Below are 22,279 nucleotides of genomic sequence, written 5' to 3' on the forward strand. Positions count from 1 at the left end.
GCCAATTGGGCATTGTTTAAATGCCACGGCCTACCTGAGCATTATTTCTGACCATGTCCATCCCTTTATGACCACCATGTTCCCATCCTCTGATGGCTACTTCAAACAGGATAATGCACCATGTCACAAAGCTCGAATCATTTCAAATTGGTTTCTTGGACATGCCAATGAGTTCACTGTACTGAAATGGCCCCCACAGTCACCAGATCTCAACCCAATAGAGCATCTTTGGGATGTGGTGGAACGGGAGCTTCGTGCCCTGGATGTGCATCCCACAAATCTCCATCAACTGCAAGATGCTATCCTATCAATATGGGCCAACATTTCTAAAGAATGCTTTCAGCACCTTGTTGAATCAATGCCACGTAGAAGTAAGGCAGTTCTGAAGGCGAAAGGGGGTCAAACACAGTATTAGTCCTAATAATCCTTTAGGTGAGTGTATATGCCCACTTTGAAGTTGATGCCAGCAAATGTTTCAAAAAAGTTGGGATAGAAGCAACAAAAGACTGAAAAAGTTTGTCTGTCAGAAGTGAGGATGGGGAGGGGTTCACCACGCTATGGGTAATATCTGTGCTGGAAGATTGTCAACAAAAATTGCTCCCAGGTTGTTACTGTCAATACGAATCTGTTCTTAGCATACTTACCTGGTAAAATAATGGTAATAATTTATTTATTTTATCCAATCTGCAGCGCAATGTTAAAATGCATTTCCATTGTATTTTTCTGAATTGTGTAGACGTCGTTGACTGACGCTCACTAGTTTATCCACCTAGTCCTTTATGGTATAGTGCTGTAGTAGCACTTAGCTCTAGTTTTAGTAGGGTGTTTATCAACTTAGTGGTCAGGATTTTTTAGGGGAGGACAGGTTGACGCTACTGCAGGCGTTTTGTGTAGCCAGTAGATCTGAAATCTAACCCTGTCACAGTTGCACAATGAATACAGATTGCAATATTGATCTTTGCAATATTCATACAAATGCTGTATTTGTATACATCTCTGCCATGGGTTGCATCAATGTTGTAGTTCATGCAGCTCTACGTACTGCGTCGTATCTTTCCAACTCTGCCCCGCTGGTTGCTGGTTCGCTGCGAGGGCTTCACTGTCACTGTGTGTTCTGTCAGTGGTGACACGCAGTGCACACATCAACACATCCGTGCACACATCAACACATCCTCCTGTGGGGCAATGCGGCACCTTGCTAAGATGGAACAGGCGTCGACTGGTGTTCTAGCAGATCTCATCCACCTGTGCTGTCCTGTGGACGTTTACCTAAATGAGAGGATAGAGGATAGTTGTCGATTGTTTTGCCATCAGCATGTGCTCATGTACCATGCCATTATTAAAGCCACTTTTAGAATATGTTATAATGGCAGGCTATGGCGTAATTGAATGATGTCTTGTGCTTTGAATTTTACCCTTATATAGGTTCTTCATAGACGTGTCATAACAGTTCTATGACGGTATTATGGGAGATTATGACAAGTCAGCATTTATTTGTTTAAATGAAGCAAGTTTTTTCCAAGCCAGTGTGCTCAGTCAAGAAGGCTTAAAAGTCTTGGAGCTAAAATGTGGGTTTATTGCAGTTCCATGCGATGGCCTGATTTAACTGGGCCATTTGGCTCAGTATACCTTGTATGGCCTCTGGCTTGTAGGAGAACAGGACACAGAAGACAATGGCTGCACACTTAAGGCCATAGTGGCTGTCTTTTAGAATTCGCAACGCTCATTCATTCCATGCCAGCAAAACATCATTTCCGAGGCACTTCATTATAGATGTAAACGGATGTTATCCCAACTTAGCGGATGACAGTTCATTTATCTCACCTATGAAATGTCCTTTGGATAGTGTGGAACAACGCTATTTAGTAGTAAATGATGAAGGGACGTTCCCGGAATGCAGATTACTGCCGCAGCAAGAGCGTCCATAAAGGCTGAACTGGAGTCAGTGTCTTCCGCATTCCTCCACCGTCTTTTCTGTTAAATCTGCCCTCTGCTTTCGGTCCGCTTTCCTCTAAATGTGTAATGTAGCCATCATCCCTTTTGCAGATCCAGCCAACGCTGCAAACCCGCTGATACATCTCCCTCTGCTCTCACCGCCGCTGTGCTCCACTCCCCGGGTTTCTCATTTCACATTTGACTTTTACTTTCAGTATGAAACTGAATTGTCCACCAGAAATGGGAGACTTTGCAAAGTGACCTGCCCCGGGGGAGGTCAGTGGAGCCCCCAGCAGTCCAGGGCTTTGTGCTGGCGTCTTTTAGAATAGGAGGCGAGAGGGCGGGAAGGGGATGAAAAGGGAGCGGAGCGGTTTAATATGAGCTGACAGGTGAAGGAGGCAGGCGGGGAGGGATGAGGGACACTTGCTACAGGAAGGGGTGTCACCCCCCCCCCTCCCCCCACCACCTCTCAGGGAGGATTCATCACCGCCTGAGCCGGTGACCCCCCCCCCCCCGCTGGGATGCATCAGGATCACGGCTGATAGTTTGGGACACCAGGGCTAGGCTACCTATGGAGCCAGGGATGAGATGTTCTCCACACCGTATTCACTGTTGGTTGGGCTAGGATGGCTTAACCGTCCAATTCCATTATAACCGAGGAGATTGACCCATTTCCCAGGGTCTCACTTCTGCGCAGAGGAGTTTTGTATGGTATAGAGGAGCCGCTGGGAAAGGATGTGTTTTGGGGTTTTTGGCCGGTGTTGCGGTTCATTTAGCTGGTGGGTTTGTCAGTGCATTGCGTTTAAGCGCAGTGTCGATAGAGAAAGAGATTTGGTCGGCTAACAAATGCCCCTCAGTGGTGTAAAAGACACCTTGGTCTGAGCTGGATTTACCTGTTTTAATAAAGGTTAAACCAAAAAATGTGTTGTATTAAATTAGAGGCCAGGGTAATCTAATAATTGACCTTTGCAGGTTTACAACGCAAATAGACAAAGCCTGACCAGGGCCTCTGTGTCAGGGGCCAGGGCCCTAGGAGTCAGAGGTCAGCCTGCAAAGAAACATTTCAGCTCTGACCAACAAACACCCTCTCATTCATTTCACAAATTGAGTCCAATTACTTTTCATTGGTTCAGTACATCCTGTGTGATTTATTTTGTTGGTCGCCCTGCGTTGGGATTCAAATTATCAAATGAAATTAGACCTGTATGTTTCTGAAAAACGCATCGCTATGTATACATGTACACACACATCCAAGACACTCCCTCCTCTGGTTTACAGCTCCGGTCCTGGGTCTCAGAGGTCACTGAAGCTGTGCAACCTCCTTGACAAACATTAACCCAGTGTAAATAACATGGCTGACCGGGTTTGAAGCAGGAACCATTCATTGCAGGAGAAGAAGAATCCACAAACTTTCTTTGTTGTAATGTTTACGGTCTGTTGGTCTGCATTCCGTCCACTTCCTGGACTGGGTTCTTGCTCCTGTCTTGACTGAGAGGTGATCAGGGTAATGCTTCTTCTATTGTGGTTATATGTGTTCCGTTTATAGACAAAACCTTTATTCTGAATCTGAGCATACTGGCAATGTTGTTTGGCTTTATCATTAGAAACCTGTGAAATACTTTCCTCAATCACTTATTTGCTTACGGACACAAGTAATATTGACTCTAGTAATATTGTATATAGTTATAGGGTCTGTGGTTATAGTGTCTGTAGTTATTGTGTCTCTAGTTATAGTGTCACTTGCTATAGTGACTGTAGTTATAGTGTCTGTAGTTATAGTGTCTGTAGTTATTGTGTCTCTAGTTATTGTGTCTCTAGTTACAGTGTCTCTAGTTATAGTGTCTGTAGTTATAGTGACTGTTATAGTGTCTGTAATAATATTGTCTGTAGTTATTGTGTCTGTAGGTATAGTGACTGTTATAGTGTCTGTAATAATATTGTCTGTTGTTATTGTATCTATAGTTATAGTGACTGTTGTTATAGTGTCTCAGGGTGTCTGCAGTAAAGCAGTGCTGCCACTGGTGGTGCTTTTGTCACAGTAAAGAACAGTAGAAAGCAGCTGCTCCACTCCAAAGCCAATCAGACCCACAGAGATCATATAGAGCTGTTTTCCTGCAGAGGGCAGAGTTTTACTACTTGTACATTTTAATATGCTGCTCTGAGATCAGAAACCATGTTTCCTCAGTCCTAAGGGCAGTTGTTACAGATTCATCTCTCATAAGCCCTATTGTGATTCATAGACATTCAGATTCCTGTTGTTGGCGAAATGTGAATGGAAGGAGAACGGTTTCCTCTACTGAAGACATGCATATTTAATGTCTCTGTAACGTCTTTTCATGCACAGCGAAGTGGTTGTTTTGGACAGGTCGATGTCCAAAGAGACGATACACTGAGAGCAGAGAAGGGCTAATTCAATGAAACTGTGAAGTTAAAAATGCATCAGCAGCTGTTCACATCTGCATAGAAATGCTCCAGGATCACGTCTGTCAAAGGTGCTGTGAAATGTGGAGCAGAGACGACCGCCATGCCTCTCATCTATCCATGCTCGCAGTCTGATGCCCTTGAAGCACCTTCATTCTCGCACGGCTCTCATTGCCTGGCTTCTCACTGTTGTAATTGCCCAGGCAGAGCAGATGCCCAGAGATTTAATTAACTCAAAGTGACGTTCCAGCATTTGCCACAAGGGATTTTTTTGCCAAACAGGCTGGTAGAGATGTGTAGAGATGTGTAGAGATGTTTAGTGATGTGTAGAGATGATTTGTAGAGATTTGTTGAGATGTGTAGAGATGTGTTGACATGTGTTGAGCATGAGAGAGAACTGCCTGAAGGTGATGAGAACTGGGTGTTCTTTAAGTCATATTTCTCAGACGGAACCAGAAAATAAGGTGCCCAGAACTGAAAGGAGAGGCAGTGTGCTGAGGAAGTAAAGTACCAATCAGCTACTCTCCCAGATGTGTTTAATTGTAGGAACATTTTGGAAGAGTTGAGAGGGGGGCACTCTCCAGCAGTAGGAGTGTGGGTCAGGTGCATAAGCTTTATCAGCCATGGTTCAGTGCCCCCCATCACTGGTTCACTGCCAGCAAGTTTTCCTTCTCTGCAATAGGCTGCTAATGAGTCCGTATTTCCTACAGTTATGTTGTACTGTCACTGAATTAGAACCAGTTCCTCTGCAGCTGCGTGTCACAGTTGTTTACCCTTTTTCTCATTCCATTGATTTACTGTGTGGTTATAATGAATCTGAATTTAGTTGTCAAATGCTAACTGATTTATTTTGTTGCATGCAACACGTGTTGGTGACACACCATGCATCCATATGTTGGCTAATTGGGAGAAGCATATTGTCATTCATCAGCTAGCCCGTTTAGCCTCTGAGGCACCATGCAAACATGCTCTAAGCCAGATTAGTGATGAGGATGATTTGTTCAATTAACAGACTGGGCGCTCATGTTGTCCGGCTATAGGCCTATGTATTCTCATGTATAAATACGTCATCTTATGTGCAATGGAAGGTTGCATGTCATCAAAGTCCAACGATGGAGATTTATGGATGGGAAATGATTACGTTGGGGGGGGGTTTTGACCCGAGCACCTGAGTTATTGTTCGAGAGTGGGGAGCTTCTAGGGGTGTGTGGAGTTGTTGACTGGGTCATCTGATTTCAGTTGGTGATGTGGTGGAGATTAACGGGGCTGTTGCTGTTAACCAGGCTTTTCCTTCCCTCTCCACTGACTGTGTTCAAAGGGCCCAGGCATACCTCTCATCCAGTCATCCTGCATCCCACTACCCTCTCCCCTCCTCAACAGCTGAAGCAGACAGACTTGTACACTTGAATAACCTGCGTATCATGGGTTATGAGGGGGGGGGGGGGCATAAAGCCTCCCATCGCACACTGAAAAGATTAAGCTTTTCACAATTGATCTGAAGTACTGGAAAACTGGAAAGATGGCGGGGAGGGAGGGGGGGCGGGGGGTCTGTGCCACTTTTAGACCTGAGTGCCTGTCTTCAGAGGCTCCCTGGGAGGCTGAACAGTGGATTTCTTCTGCCTTGGTCTGGGGATTAAGTGTACACATCCCCGCATTCTTCAGCTTTGTTTTCTTTTAATAAACCACTGCTGGGCCCCTGCCCTGTCTGAGGTCAGGCTCCGCTGAGACGGGACGGCTGGTCCTGGACCCGTGGTGGTGAGCTTGCCAGGGGCGGGGGAGAATGTTCAGGTCTTTGGCAATCTCGGGGTCCCACTTTTTTCTAGGCTATAGATGGAGGAAGCTTCTAGCTGTTGGCGGACTGGAGGGTTACCCCATTGGATATACTAAGAGTCACACGGTGGAAAGATGAGGGTGCAGCCAGATCTCACAGGACAGGGGCCAATTGGAACAGGACTCTGGATGTGGAAGGTCTTGGCAATGGCTGACTATTTGGTTATTGTCAACCAAAGTATTTACTCGGACCCCAGAAATGCTTATGGCCAGGTCACAGGCACAATTAACATGGACACTGCATTGCTTAAGATATTGTAAGGGTGGATCCCCTCTTGTTGATGTGATCAGGCACGACAACTTCCGAAGGAACTGAGGAAGGAAGGACAGTGAGTCGTCACACACTGTGATTATCATCCAGTGTGTCAGGTGGTGGAACATGCCAGTGTGGAACAGAACACCTGCAGTGCCAAGTCCCCAGTGCTACGAAGTCTTTCCGAAGCATGTTCAGTGATGATTAATGTTGTTAAAGGCCAACCATTTCAATTTCTTGCTTCATTCCAAGTGCTGCTGCTATCTTAGTCCTCTGGGACAGCTAGATTGGACACATGGAGATCTCTTATGGGTACCAATGGCTTTTTCCCTAATGGTGACCAATAAATAAACCAGGGGACCAATGGAATGAATTGATTTCCAGAAGAATTGAGAAGTGGTAGAGATTTATGGCGCCTGCCTGGCTGTAGTGCAGTGCTGTAAATCATTCCCTGTCTGATTTGGTTTTCCCTTAATCTTTCTTTCTTAGTTTATATTGTTTTTCTAGTGTTTCTGTCTTCACACCGAGTCTTTCTATCTCTTGATCACTTGATCCTTCTGCCCCGAACACTTGTGTATTCTTTGTCTCCCTCTCTTTCGTCTGCTGCTAGCGGGAAATTGACCAGACCTTAATACTACAACTCTGAGTTTCTGGAAAGTGCTCCACTGATTTTCTTTACAGAGCGAGGGATAGGAGGACATAACAGATCTAGCTAGGCAGAAGAACATCAGAATAAACAGTGCTACCTCAGTCGGATCTCGCAGTGACAGGAGGGCTTGGTATCATGGTTCAGGCCAGGTCTGCTGTGGATCAGAGGAGCAGGTGATGACGGTGTGGAGCAGTCTGACTCCCCGGCACGTTAATCTGATCCCAGACCGGCTTGATCTGATGGTCCGAAAGATCACTCCCCACTGGTCTCCTATAATCCACCCCTCTCACTCACTTACAGGTTTAATCCCAATAAGTACCTATTGTGTTGCTGTAGCTCTACATGTCATTGATGCTCCATGCATTCAGCCTCCATCATCTGTGTAGTGTGTGTTATATGTGTGTGTGCGTGTGTGTGCGTGTGTGTGTGTGCGTGTGTGTGCGTGTGTGTGCGTGTGTGTGCGTGTGTGTGCGTGTGTGTGCGTGTGTGTTTGTTTTTGTGACTTGTCAGGACATTTTGTCCCCATAACTATACTAAAACCTGAACAATGTCCCCACATTTCAAAAGTCATTTTCTGGCTCAGGGTTTAGTTTTAGGGTCAATCTTACAATTAACTTTAGACTTAGAATTGGGGTTTCTTTAAGGTCCAGGTGTTGTTGGTTAAGTTTAGGGTTAAGGTTAGGCATTACATCTAGGTAAGGTTTAGCCATAAATGTTACTTTATTGAGGTTAAGGTTAGGGTTAGGGTTAGGTAAGGTTAGGTTAAGGTTAGGGGTTAGGGTTAAGGTTAGGGTTAAGGTTAGGGCAAGGGAGCATGGAATTTTGTTTTTCTGGTCCCCACATTTCACAAAAAACAGTCTGTGGTGTGTGTGCGTGTGTGTGTGTGTGTGTGTGTGTGTGTGTGTATGTATGTGATGTGTGTAATGTGTCATTAGTTTTATATTCCCTGCTGCACGCCTGCAGGTGTACCAGTCTCAGGGAGGACCAGGGCTCACGCATAGATGTTGTGTTTTTCATTTCCGCTCATCCACCGCGACTGACCGCCCGGGTGCTCCGACATTCCACACAGTCCATTGGAATGAGGTGCAGATTGTGGTAAAGCCTGGAATGCACTGAGGAATGTGTCTGTTATCTCAGGAAGGTAGCAGGAGGCCAGGGCCCCTTGACTCCGCTATTCACGGACCATCTAGGATCGGCTGGGCTGTCAGCAAAGGTTTCTCCACCACTACTCCTGATTGGCTCGGTATGGCCAGAGAGGTGTCAGTGACCCAATCAGAGAGCCTCAGAATTCTCATTTTAGAAGTGGTTCTTTTAGAATCAATACCAGCGCACCCATCGGTGTTGGTGTCTTACGAATGGTCACTCAGCTTTTGTGGATGTCAGACAAGGTTTGCTATGCTCTTAGTCTGGTGACGGGGGTTTGAGTGTGGCCTGACCTGCTGAATTGTCCAACCTGCTGAATTGTATTTCTTTATTTGACCATTATTTACAATTGAGATTCAGTATATTGACAAATAGTTCTACATTTCAGTGACCTCGCCAAAGGCAATTGAAATAGGACTAGAAACAGAACCACATATTGTTGTTAATAATGGGGGTAATGCCAACAAGGAAGTAGCGATTCTTCACTGAGTCTGGGTGGGGGGGGTGGGGAGGGGAGGGGAAAGATGGTGTTGCTGTGATGAAGAGATTGGGGAAGGGAGGACGTAGGATGTTAGGTTACCTGACCACAGGGAACTTAGCTAAGGCAATGTAACATTGTTTAAACTTAGTTAGGGCATATATTGTGATACCACAACTGTATTTGTTTGGTTTAATTTATTATTTCAGTTATGCTACCCTAAAATGCATACAAACTGCTTTTGGGAAGTGTCTTTTGAACACTGTAAACAAAATAGCAAGAGACAGTAGGACAATTATATTATTGTAATAGGACATTGTACTATATTTGTATGTTGCTCATATACATTGAGGGTGTGATTAATGGGATTTCCCAGCAAATAAAGAATAAATAGGATAGTTTCTTATTTTGTGGTTTTCTGTGGTTTTAGTGTTTTGGTGCCACACTATATAATTATATGATGCTTTTTCTCAGAGAGGCACCATCTGCAGGGATTTCCTCGTCTGATTACACACAATGCATCGGGCACATGCAAAGCTGAGGTCTATACTGACCCACGTCACTTCCTGGTTGGATGAGTATGGATAAAGCAGAATAGTTTGATGCAGATATCCAGGGGGAAGGCATGCCACAGTCTTCAACTTTCCTGAATTTGTTGGAAATTTATGTGATGAGTTAGGAAAGAATTGGATCTGACAAATTTTAGAAAAAAGTGGGTCAAAGGGGGTCAAATGAAGAAAACACAATATAATGGATTTTGAGAGCATTTTCACTTTGTGAGAAACAGGACACTTACCGATGAGATCCTCCACTGGCAATGTGAAATATGGACGCTGGTAAGTAATATAGCAGGACCCTAAGCAGCCTTTAGATTGGAGTGAAACATGCTTGTGATGAAGGTAAAGATTGTGATGCATAGTGCATGCGAACAGTGATGATGTACTATCGGCTGGTACCGATGTAACACTGTTTTTAAAGTAGTTATTTGAATGAGGAACAAACCATATGGGATTGTTTAGTAATGTGTGCATTTCTCCCTGTCAATACAGTCTAAGAATATGTCATTAAGAGAGGATTTGTACATTGCCTTGATGTTATTGGTGAAAGATCAAATCATTCTCAAGCTGCGGGAATCATGAGTTCCAGCTCCTTCCCCACCCTTGGCACCAGAAAGCAGTCAGATGAAAACATCTTCATCAACCTCTCCTCCTAGTGCCCAGACAGCCTCTGACAGGCCACATACACTAGAGACCAGAGAATCGGCCATGGGCCCCTCACTCACTGCAATTACCCAGCATGCAGCGGTATGCCCCAACAATATCAGGCAAAGAAATTGTGTATGCCAGCAAGGAGATTAATTAAAAAATATAAATACATGAAAACAGACTTTTAAAAATGGATTTGCAATCCGTGCTCTAGAGGACATTTTACAGATGAACAAGTAGGGGATTCACCAAACATCATTTAAATCTATCCAATCTAATACACCCATTTCAGCATTTTATTAAAATAAGACTGTTTACAGTTAAATTAAGTCAACATACCCTAGTGCCGGTGTAAATAAAGACACTGACTTTAAAGTTAATTAAAGCCATATTTCAACCTGTCCTTTCTGATGAATGTATGGCCCATTTCTTGTTGGATTTGGTTATGATTACATATTCCCTGGGCTGTTACCTCATACCTCACATGTCGAGCTTCAGAGCCTATAAGGAATTGGGATGAAAGTAGTAGGTTTATTACCAACCGCAGAGTTGATCTCATTCTCTTCCTCTCTGTTGCTCTGAATCTCAGTTCTCTGAGGGCATTGACCCCAGGGCTAGTTGTGACTCAGGCAGGCTCCCTCTCAAACTGTCATTGTCAAGCAGAGTTTCAGTGTGTCATCTGGTATGACCTACACTCACGACTCCTGTACTTGCACATTTCTAGACAGTGAGTAACTGCATGAGAGCTGAAATATTTGCAAGCCAATCGAATGCCTTTGCGTAAAGTTTCCTTAACGGTCTAAGAAATGACAATGCTGTGGTCGATGGTTGCTTGGTCAACACAGTAGGCACAGGGATTAAAACAGCCTAAGAGCACAAACTCTTTTTTAGGCTATCTTCATCTTTTTGGGGTTTTTACTGAATGAAATTCCTAAGTTCAGAAAGTGAATATTTATCCAGAAACAAAAAACAAATAGCCTTCTTTTGAAAAAATTAAATCTGTATATTGTCATGTGGTGACTGTCATTGTTGTCATGTGTGTGTCCTCCTGTGTAGCTGTCTCCCTGTACCCAACTCATCACTGTTGGTGTTCTCTCCCATTAGTGTCTTTTCCCTATGCTGCTTTCAGAGCTGGTGGCACTGTTTGACACAGTGAAACCCCAGGTGATAGGTCCCCTGATTGCAGATCAATTCTCCATGCAAATTCTGGTTGCTCCAAATGGAATTCACTATGGGGTCAAATTCGGAACCGGAACAATGGGGATTATACACTGGCAATGCACCCCCCACCTCCTCCCCAAAAATAGAGGGAGGGGTTGAGTAGCGTAGATGAGCGCTACAAAAATGAAATGACACATTTTATGTCTCTGCTGCCATTGGTTTTCTGGATCAAAACGATGCTTCCAGCCACCTTCCTCAGGGTTGAGGTAGCCACCGCTCTTGTTACTCTCATTGTGATTTGAATATATAATATAATGTATGTTGTGAGTTTTGGAATTATACTATGCATAGCGTTGAAAGTCCATGATTGGCTGCAGTCCATTTTTTGAATGAGTCTTTTGATGAGACTCATCACGTGTGCATGTGGAAGACCTGCAAGCACATATTTGTGTAACTGGACGTGTGAGGCGAGAACACAGGAACTGTCTATATGCTGTTGCATAGGATACTGTAAACCCCTGGTTGGACCAGCTCAGACGCCAGCCCAGAGCCCCCTGTCCATGTAGTCACACCCCTAGGTCTGTGGCTTAGAGCTGCATTCAGGGAACATCCTTTTCTGCTGAGTTCATCAGGCTGGTGCCTTTGAGCGTGGAGCCGACGGACAGCCTTGCGGTCCTTTCACTCTTTTCATGCGTCAAATGTGCTAAAACAGCACTCTGTAATCACTTGGCATTAGGAGCCGTTGTGTGAGGCATTAGCGTTAGAATTGACCGGTGGGACGTTATAAACATGAGTCTGACACTGAACACCAAAGCTGATGAGGCTTGATGCTGGCAGGGGAAGGGAGAGGGATTAAAGATTGCGCACTGGGGCTTTAGCAGGTTCCCGTCCCATGATGCCTCTGGACCGCCGCTGTTTATCTGTCATATCAGGACCGGGTCGGCCACACTATATCTCTATGACCAGCCTCTAGTCTTCACAAAGGCTCCAGCCTTATTTGAACAGAGGCGTGGCCGCATAATTATGGGAGGGACATCTTATGCAATAATCAAAGGTTGACAGTATTTCACTTTTATTGAGGGAGGAGTGAGTGTCCCAACCTGTTATAAGAGGATATGATTCCTTCCCTGTTGAGCCTTTCTGTGGAGCTGTAGAAAGACACGCTCACTGTAGAGTTTGAGAGTTAACTGTTATCTTATTTAGTAAACACCTCCTGCACATGCCCATTGTCCCAGAGTGGTTGTGTGGAGGGAGGCAGATAGGCAGATAGTGAGGGAGAGAATTATCTCCATGTTCCCCAAGAGGATCAGTGCGGTGGTTTGATGTGGGCGAGGGCTGCACTCCTCTGAATGCTCTGCTCTGATTTTTGGCCCAGGGCTGAGGGTTTTACTGAACGCTCTGCTCTGATTTTTGGCCCAGGGCTGAGGGTTTTACTGAACGCTCTGCTCTGATTTTTGGCCCAGGGCTGAGGGTTTTACTGAACGCTCTGCTCGGATTTTTGGCCCAGGGCTGTGGGTTTTACTGAACGCTCTGCTCTGATTTTTGGCCCAGGGCTGAGGGTTTTACTGAACGCTCTGCTCTGATTTTTGGCCCAGGGCTGAGGATTTTACTGAATGCTCTGCTCAGATTTTTGTCCCAGGGCTGAAGGTTTTACTGAATGCTCTGCTTGGTTTTGGGTCCCTGGGCTGAGTGTTTTATTGAACGGTTGGTGCAGATCTGCACCCTAGAACATGGCTTTTAAATATTGGTTCTTCTTTGACATTATCAGTTATCCTAGTTGTTTAGTATTCATCAAATGATCCCTCCCTCATCCCTTTCCCACTAAATCACATTTAGAATCCATCAACTCACATAAACACCCATTTACCCCAACTCAATTTAGTTTACTCAGTGAACTTCTCTTCCATCTGACAAGGAATCAGGACATTTACACTTTGCAATTTGAAAATGTATCTTCATGGAGGGGAAAAGGATAATTCTTTTTCTAGTCTTCATACATATTTGAGGTTGATTGCTGTGCAGAAGACTCACGGTGTTGGAATGCCCCAGTGACAGGCAGTACCATGGGAACAACCACTACATCTCAGTAGAGGGGCTGGTCTTTATTAGTTCGCCAGTCTGAATGTGAATGGAGGGGTCTAGTCAGTCAAGTCTTATATATAGTTCCTGGCCCCTCAACCACGTTCTGTATATAGTGGGCCTGGCTTTCGTGCAGACCTCTTGTCATATTGTCTGTTTAAGTGCCTTAGAGAGATGGTTAAGGGTAACTCGCTGAGCAAGCGATTTTATTCCCCGCCTCCCGGGATGTGGAGTTATGTTGCTCAGAGCAGGACATGACAGGAGAGGAGAAGAGAGGACAGGACAGCGCATGACAGGAGAGGAGAAGAGAGGACAGGGCATGGCAGGGGAGGACAGAACAGGGGAAAGCAGGACACAGGAGGGCAGGATAGGGGAATGCAGGACAGGGGAAAGCAGGACAGGATAGGGGAATGCAGGACAGGGAGGGCATGGCAGGACTTATTTTTGTCCAGGACTTTTAGATTTGTCTGAGCTCATTAGTATTTTTGGTGAATATCTAAAATCGGACAATCTTGTTCACAAATATATTTGTGATCTATTTAAAGAGAGTGAGATCTGTGTGAAGAGCTACAGAGATCTCTGGGAAAAGTGTGATCCTTGAAGAGAGAAGTGTTTGAAGACAAAAGGCCTATTCACGCTTATCACGGCCTATTCACAGTTATCATGATGATACACTTTTCAATTTACATTTGAAACACTTATGTATCATACAAACAAAGCTTGGCAATAGGTGAAAAACATGTGAACAGTGCCTTTTACTGTCAAAATGCTATCTGTTGCTTAAGGCAAAAGGGATAGTTAGTCAGCTAATTTTAGCTATTTTGTTATTTACTGAAGTTGGATTTCCATAGAACAAGAATTGGCACTATAGTTACATGGCTTGCGAAATAAAAATCCTAATAATATCAAAAGTTTAAAAAAGTCTGGTCATTGTTTTCATGATGGTTTCAATGAACTAAGACTAATTCCAAATTCAACACAGCCACTATTAGATTTTTATTATTTGACGTGGTAGTGGAGATGTTCATTTTGACACGCAAAGGCCGGAACATTGTTCCATAAAACTGCGTATCATAGCTATGATATTGTATGCTGAATATGTTCCGCCAAAAGTTAGATAACTAGCTGTCATCTCAAAGTTAGTAACTAGCTAGGCTAACTAAAATAACTTAACACAAATCCGTAGCTTTTTCGTTCCGTAAGATTCTGTAATGTGCACAGCTAATCAAAATGAACTATTGACATAAAAACATGCTGACAGGCAGTGACACTTATTTGTTAATTTTGAGTGAGAGTATGTTTATACATATATGTTACAAACTTTTTTTTTTTTAGGTAGAGTTGGCAGAGATACTTAGGATGTTCCTTTTCATTAGCCAGCTATCTAATTACAGCAACTGGAAACGGCCTTTGACCTCCCATGTCACAACTGACATGTTTACAATGCAGATTGTATTCACACTTCATTGCCCTGTGGGGAAAATTATCTCATCCTATCTCAGAAGGCAACTCTCAACTATTTAGAGAGTCTGTGTAGAGAGATATCTGTTTGAGGAGAGACAGGTCTGTTTGAAGATAGAGAGACATTATGTTTGTAGAGAGGTCAGATTGAACTGTAAGTGATCTGTTTGAAGAGATATCTGTTTAAAGTGACCGAGATGAGTTTGCGAATGAAGAAAATGGTTTGAAGAGCGAGATCTGTTTGAATTTACAGGTTCTGTTTATAGTGAGTTCTGAGTAGAGACCTTTTGGAATAGAGACATCGGGTTTATATATGAGAGAGAGATGTTTGTAGAGCTGCAACAACGAATCGATAAAAATCAATAACAAATAGTTGGGTCGACACGAGACGCAGAAAAACAATACATATGAATGATGGCGGAGGGTACATCGGATGTCACACACGACTAAAAACGTCAGAAGTGTGGGACCTTTACGTTAAAGAATTAAAACGAAAACAGTTTGTTGCAAAATGTTCTGTCAGACGTCTCTCAACAAGCTTCATGACACCCTGGGATGCTTTTCCAACTGTCTTGAAAATGATATTGTGATAACCCTTTAGTTTTTGCATGTGTTTTTTCTACTGCCTACAGTTGTTTTAATTAAGGCATTGTAAAAGGATAAGAAAAACACAGAACTTTTTTTCCATCCGATTAATCAAATTAGTAATCCACAGATTAATCGATTGTCAAAATAGTGGTTATTTGCTGTACTAGATGTTTGCCACCACTTTAAATCTACAGTATTGTCCTTTGATGAGGCAGTATTTGGCAGCTAATCCCTGGTAATGTATTTACAGTTTTACATCGTTGTATACTCTCCAAACAATTTGGGGTGCAATTCAATTATAGTATTTTTAATATGGAGAGAGAAATGTGCAGGGTTACATGTATATAGCAAGTCTGCTATATAGGCCTGCTAAAACTTCAGCAACAACCTAGGCACATTTAGGGTTAACCATCTTGCTCTGGGATAGAACAACAGTGTTTCTGACTAGGGCTGTCACGATATCAGATTTTCACTGTGGCCAAAATAATTCACAATAATGATATTATCATGATTTGTTTTTCTTCAATATAATAGAACATTTGACAAAAAATGAATAATGCTATCAGTAAAATGAATATTCAGCTTTGTTTATTGTGTGTTTTGTTTCTTTTTTGGCAAATTAATTACACTCAAAATACAAGTGTAGGGAGGGGGAGAGAGAGTATGTAACTATAACGGTACAAATTAAAAAAATGTGAGTGTAAAAAAGAACAATGACACTTAATGGACAGTGAAAAGGCAACCCGTTTCAACACCGATTTGTTTTTAAAAAGAAAAATAACTATTTTTCGCCTAGTGAAAAGGTTACAAAAACAGTGTGTCTTTGCCTTAATTGAAATGCCAGTGTACTGTATGTCCAGACTCATAGTTCAGGCACATGATCGTTATCTATAAGTGACATGAATAAGCTATAGAAAAACAGAGATTCATTTCAGAAAAATGCTACGTAATTGTCTCCAAATGAATAGGCTACAAAAACAGCATCATCGTGGATCTCTCCTGGGGGTTCTCGTGGGTCTAACGAGTTGATTTCAATGCCAGTGTATAGGCCATATGCATTGTTTAAGCACATGCATCGTTTGTCTGTAAGTGTCATGAATAAGCTATAGAAAAACTGAGAGGAGTTTTGGGAAAATATGTAATTTTCACCTAGTGAATACGCTATTATGCTATGTGTGTTATTAACATGATATCAGTATTTCATTTTTTAAATATCACAGTTATTTTGAATATCGCAACACCCTCAGAATGCACAGATGCACTCACTGCCGAGCTGGCTGGATGTTGTGTCAAGCTTTGTGATCTAAAACAGCTGCAGCTGTAGTTTCACCGAAGACCATTTGCGGTAGGTGCGAAAGGGACATTTCACACATAATTGCCTTGTAATTGAATTCTTGCAAGGACTGTGGATTTAGTTGCTATTTGAGGTAACAGTTGGATTTCACACCGCTATGCAATGGTAATAAAATGAATGTGCACTGTCTCTCAGGAACGACGGTCCGTTGTAACTGGAGGGAACTGAGCTAAACACTGTGGGACCAAAGGACTTGGACCAATATGACCACAACATAAGAAAATGTTGATTGAATTTACAATTGTTTTTAAGAGCTCACAAGCATTTAGCAGCTGGTTACTTAAAAATGTTACACTGAATCAACATCTTTGTCTATTCTTTGTCTTATTATACCTTCTGGCAAAGACGATCACAGTCAAACTGTGTAAGAAAGGAATGGGATTTTTTTTTTATTAGGTTTTCCTTTTATCCTCCATTGGTGTGTCTTTGTCAGCATGCTTAAGCTTGTGTGTGAACTTGTCAGGAAATATCAGAGGAACACCTCTTTTTGTTCCATCCTGTTTCCTCCAGCTCCGTGCCTTGAGCCACCCTTCCACACACAGTGTTCTCACAAATACGCACATAAACACAAATAACACTAAAACACACAGTCAATAAAAGATGGACGCACTGTGGAGAAAACTGGGTTCCTAACGTAGGGGATATGTTCCTTGTTTGGGATGTCAACCTTTAGTAATTCTGTAAGAGAACTTACAATTAAATTGAATTGAAATAATAAAAACAAAATGTTTGGTAGCGGAATACCTTTTGGAAAATCTGGTTTATTATTACAACCATTAGCAGTAGCAAGTGAAGTAGTAACTGTAGTAGTGTAAAGTTGCCAACTTAAAAGATGTGACAAAAGGATCCTCTGGGAAAAAAGGTTGGCAAACCCTTGTGTAGAGGTTACAAGCTTAACCCCAGTCCTACTGTTTGTGTTCAGTGGATCTAGGCACATATAGCCAATGGTATACCAGTGGAAATGTAGTTCATGTCTATTGCCACGGTAACCACTCAGCCTATAGTGTAGTACCCTCCCAACAGCAACAGGTTTTCTGTTTTTGAAGGAGCCTTTCTCAGTCAGGACAGTGACAAACAAGTGTTTTTCCAGAACAGTCATGCCAATCAACTATTATTTCTACACCTTCCAGGAGCTGTGCTCATTTCTTCTCCTTTATTTAGGAAGTGATCCTGCAGAGAGTATTTCCACACTGGTAAGAACAGGTGTTTCCTGTCTCCCAGCACCACATAAAACCTCTGTAATACCGGGCAACTTTGAATGGAATCACTCAAGGAGAAGGTGCTACTACTACCAACTTTACATGAAGTGTGTATCTTTGACTGTATGTTTATACTTCCATGTTTTTTCGGACAGCCCACTGACTGGTCTCCAAACTTACTCCATTAGGATTTTCAACTACAACAGAAAGGTTTAAAGGAACTGGATCATATTCTATTTCATTTTTACATATTTAATAAATACAAAGAATTCTCAGTAAACGTCAGTAAATATCATTGTCTTTTGTATCCCATATAGACTTCATGTACAATGTACATTGACTTGATTGATTAGATTTTTATTGACATGTTATATTCCCTGTCTGATTAATCCATTTTATTATTAATTATATAGATAGTCAAAGTAATTGATTTATCAAATGCATAAAATAACACAGCATCATTCAGAACAATGGAATTCTTGTGACATGGCACACAACATCTACGCAGTAAGAATTAACAAATATAGTGGGGTCTTATCACAGTATAGGGAAAATGATTTGCGTCACAAGAAGCATTTAAGTACAGTATGTACCCTTGTTTTTCCCTTTGAAGAAATACATTCAGCACTGTGCACATAATTTGATAAAAAATTAAGATAAAAACAAAACACTTAGTTCACGTAATGTCATCTGAAAATATATCTCAACAATGAGGCAAAGTTCACATTCTTTGCCATGAAGTATTTACTGCCTTTCTCTGCCCCATAAATACAATAAATGTGCTCTGGGATCGCTAGAGTATTGTTTTCAATTTCACTCTCTCATTGTAACACAAACAATGGGATCCTGTCAGCAGCTCTAACAGCATAGCTAGCTCAGGAAGAAAACAAATGTAGATATGTTGCTCAGTTATTTTCAAAACTGATTAAAGTCTTTTCCACATTCACATAAATAATTAATCCTGCACATAAATAGAGTCTTTAAAGTGTGACAATTAGGCAAATTTGAAATGATGTTTAGTCCTCCCTCCTCTTTGCTGGGTTGGCTGTTAGTGCTGACGTGCCACAGTGGGTTAAAGTACAGCTGAGTGGAGGGTGCTAGCCTGCCACTGCCTCGGGCCTGCTGCTGCCTGTAGCTTGCTGCCTCCCAGCCTGTTACTGCCTCTAGCCTGTCGGTGCCTGTAGCGTGCTGTCTCTAGACTGCTACTGCCTCTAGCCAGCCACTACCTTTACCCTGCTGCTGCGTCTAGCTTGCCACTGCCTATTGCCTGCCACTGCCTATTGCCTGCCTCTGACTTTAGCCTGCTGCTGCCTCTACCCTGCTGCTGCCTCTAGTTTGCTGCTGCCACTAGCCTGCCACTGCCTCTACCCTGCTGCTGCCTTTTGTCTGCCACTGCCTCTACCCTGCCGCTGCCTGTAGCCTGCTGCCTCTTGCCTGCCACTGTCTCTACCCTACTGCTCCCTCTAGCCTGCCGCTGCCTTATAACCATGTTAACTGAAAAATGGGAAAGATTAATTATCAAATGTTTTCTGTACCACAAGATGAAAGGTTGCGTTGTAGTTTAGCGTCAGTACTTACTATGGTAATTCACTTGCAGTATCAATCCTTGTCTTCCGTGTTCTCATAATATCCGGGGGCACTGTAAGCTGATTCACTGGACTCTATATTAGTGTAATATTTAACTTTTTTTCAGTACTTGTCAGATATTAGTAGCATTGAAATATGCTACTGAAACAGCCTAACTTATTAACTACTCAAGCCAAAAAGTAACAATACCTTTTTTAATACTTCTGATGCCACCATGACTTTCAAGTGATCAAGGCATATACAGCCTAGACTAAATGGGTTTTGTGAACCAGAAGATATTGAACAATTGAGGACATGACCATGAAGTCAAGAGTACTGATGACAACAAGCCCTGTGACACATTCAGCTATCATGTTTTGTTCACATATACTGTGTGTTATCATGTAGATCTTTTAAAACCCTTGTCATTATATCCTAGTGTCCTAACACTCTATTTCTATGATCACACTGAGTGAGACCAGTTAGAGGTGACTATTCAAATGCCGATTAAACAGTTTGTCCGTCCACAAAATCCCCCACTGTGTACCTGCACAACACTGTACCATAATCAGTAAGTTCATGGTGTCCGCCAATAATTGATTAATTGAATTTCCATGCAATTACTGTTCTGAGATTGGAAGACGGGACAGACCAAGAGACAATGGGCAGGTATAATGGAACAACAGGCCGAGAGGCATGAATTATCTGCTGAGAGGGAAAAAGTGCTTCTCCTCTCATTATACAGTAGCGCTCCAAACGTTTGACTGGTACTGTATGTCACACCTTGTGTACACCTTTGTGCAGCCACTAGCCACTTAGCTCGGCTGATATGCAGAGGTAATGCAGTTAACGATTCTTTACGTTGCAAAGGGTTTGCTCTTTAACAATGCGATGAACAAAAGAGCCTGATTCCAGGGTAGGTTGCTGTTCTTTTTTTCGGAGTCTGATCTTGCCAGAATGTTCCTCAGTTTCTCGATGGGATTTAAGACATTTGTCGACCGATCACATATTAGATAGCTAGATAGGAATAACCCCTTTTTGAGCCTGTGGTGGTCAGTGCCGTGCGACTGAAGGTCCTTAAACCTCCTGGGAGTTATTGCAGTGAGACAGGGCCTGGGATAAAACTGGATGTGACTGAAAAAGGAAAAATACGGGTTAAGGTTACATTACACTTTTAACCATTTGAATAAGATTTTGTAGAGGTGGCAGCTTGGAGGCGTGGATTAGAGGCATGGAGACGTGGATTTGATTGGAGGCGTGGCTTTCAGATATTTATATTTGGCCACCAGGAATACATGCATGTATTCCTGTTAATCCGTATGTACAGTACATCACAAATACATTAATAAAATCCTCAAATGCATATAAATGTTTTTAATAATACTAACTTTGCTGATTTCCTATAGTTATAAAGTGGTTGCTATTCCAACTTTGGGATTTGGCTGTTGAGAAAAATAAACCTCAGTATCATACACCCCCGTTAGCATAATAATGCCCCTATAAAGACACACCTTCAGTCCAGGATTCCTCCAGGAACACATTACTGCATTGAACTGAAATTGTTTCCCAGATCCCCTCAACCAGCTGAAGATGCTAATATTATTAACCATTGACTAACAGTGTTTCCTTGAGAAACTCCAGAGGTTTCAGACTGTATTCTGTATGTAATGAAAAAATAAAAAACAAGATTCCTTCTCAAACCTTAGTTTTGCTGTTCCTCAGTGGAAAGTACAAGTGGGTCTTGATTATTTGGTTCCCAATTCACTATAGCCATGGCAGCATCTGAGCTCAGGGTTTACTTATTGATTGCTGATTAACACATTCATATGATGGTAAATTAAAACAATTAGCAAAATATGTCATTTTGTGAGGTTTATATGTCGTTTTGGGAGGTTTATGTGTCGTTATGGGAGGTTTATATGTCATTTTGGGAGGTTTATATGTTGTTTTGGGAGGTTTATGTGTCGTTTTGGGAGGTTTATATGTCGTTTTGGGAGGTTTGCAGAGCATCCTACCTTATCATCCAGTACTATTACTAAAGGAACTACTTGCTGCTGGTTTTTCTCCACCTCTTCAGGCCCCAAAATTCTGAGGTTTCTCATTAACTGTGGAAACAGAACCCTGTGGCCTGCAAGAGCCGTAACCAAGACAAGCATTTCAAGAGTCAATAAAGCCCAGGCAAGATAAGAGAAATGGCCAATAAGATGTTAATTCATCCCAGATGAAGGTAGATGGACAGTGAAATAGGACCCTGACTTCCTCCACTCTGTAGTGACTCAACTAACATGGTCTTACTGAAATTTCCCTTTTAACTATTTCCCCCTATTTTGGTGGAAATAAGCCTAATTCTGGCATCATTCTAAAGCATGCATGGCATTTTGTACTACAGCATTTATGTCTCATGTACTTTTCCCAAGAACATTATAGCCTAACACTACAGATAAGAGGATTAATTCACATAATTTAGTACATGCTTCTATCTAGCGTCTTACATTAGTGTGTGCATACATTTTCTTGTTCTCACTCACTAGCCTAAGCTAAGATAATAGTCACCATTTGTGAAATGACATGCAGACTGGTAGGCTACCTTTTATTGCGGAACCTCAAAGGAGAATTTGTGTTTAGAAAACAATTGCGGCCTTATCAAAGACGGCTGTTTTTGGCAGAAAATCTCCTGTAGATCTTGACCTCTCCCTCAGATCTGTTGTTTTAACAGGCAGAGAGGTGGTTTGGCTTGACTTGTGTTTATTGTTCTCCTTCTTGCTCTCATTGCCCTTTTTTAAAGCTGAGAAAATACTATCCTAGTGCTGTATCTAATGTGCAACAACAGTCCTCCCTACCACTGTGTTTTCCAGTGAGGACACACTGTGTACTTCATATGATTTCAATGTGCATTAGAGATAACGACTCTGGAACCTAAGGCGGGCAGACATTACCCTGTGTAGCTGTTCTCTGAC

At 42.5% G+C, this 22,279-nt stretch overlaps 1 protein-coding gene across 13 annotated transcripts in view; it reads left to right on the top strand.

The window, feature by feature from the left end:
• Positions 1-22,279, top strand: part of tjp1a (tight junction protein 1a) — a 134,094-nt gene that overhangs the window by 55,136 nt on the left and 56,679 nt on the right. Inside the window, exon 1 of one of the 13 annotated variants that reach the window (XM_013138382.3) lies at positions 3,347-3,439. The exons of the other annotated variants lie outside the window; for them this stretch is intronic. The gene's annotated coding sequence lies outside the window, so the exon portion shown is untranslated. Of the gene's footprint in view, positions 1-3,346; positions 3,440-22,279 lie in introns of those variants that run through there. 13 annotated transcript variants of the gene reach the window in all.

The sequence above is a fragment of the Esox lucius genome, chromosome 2 (genome assembly GCF_011004845.1).
Source record: "Esox lucius isolate fEsoLuc1 chromosome 2, fEsoLuc1.pri, whole genome shotgun sequence".
Lineage (NCBI taxonomy): Eukaryota > Metazoa > Chordata > Actinopteri > Esociformes > Esocidae > Esox > Esox lucius.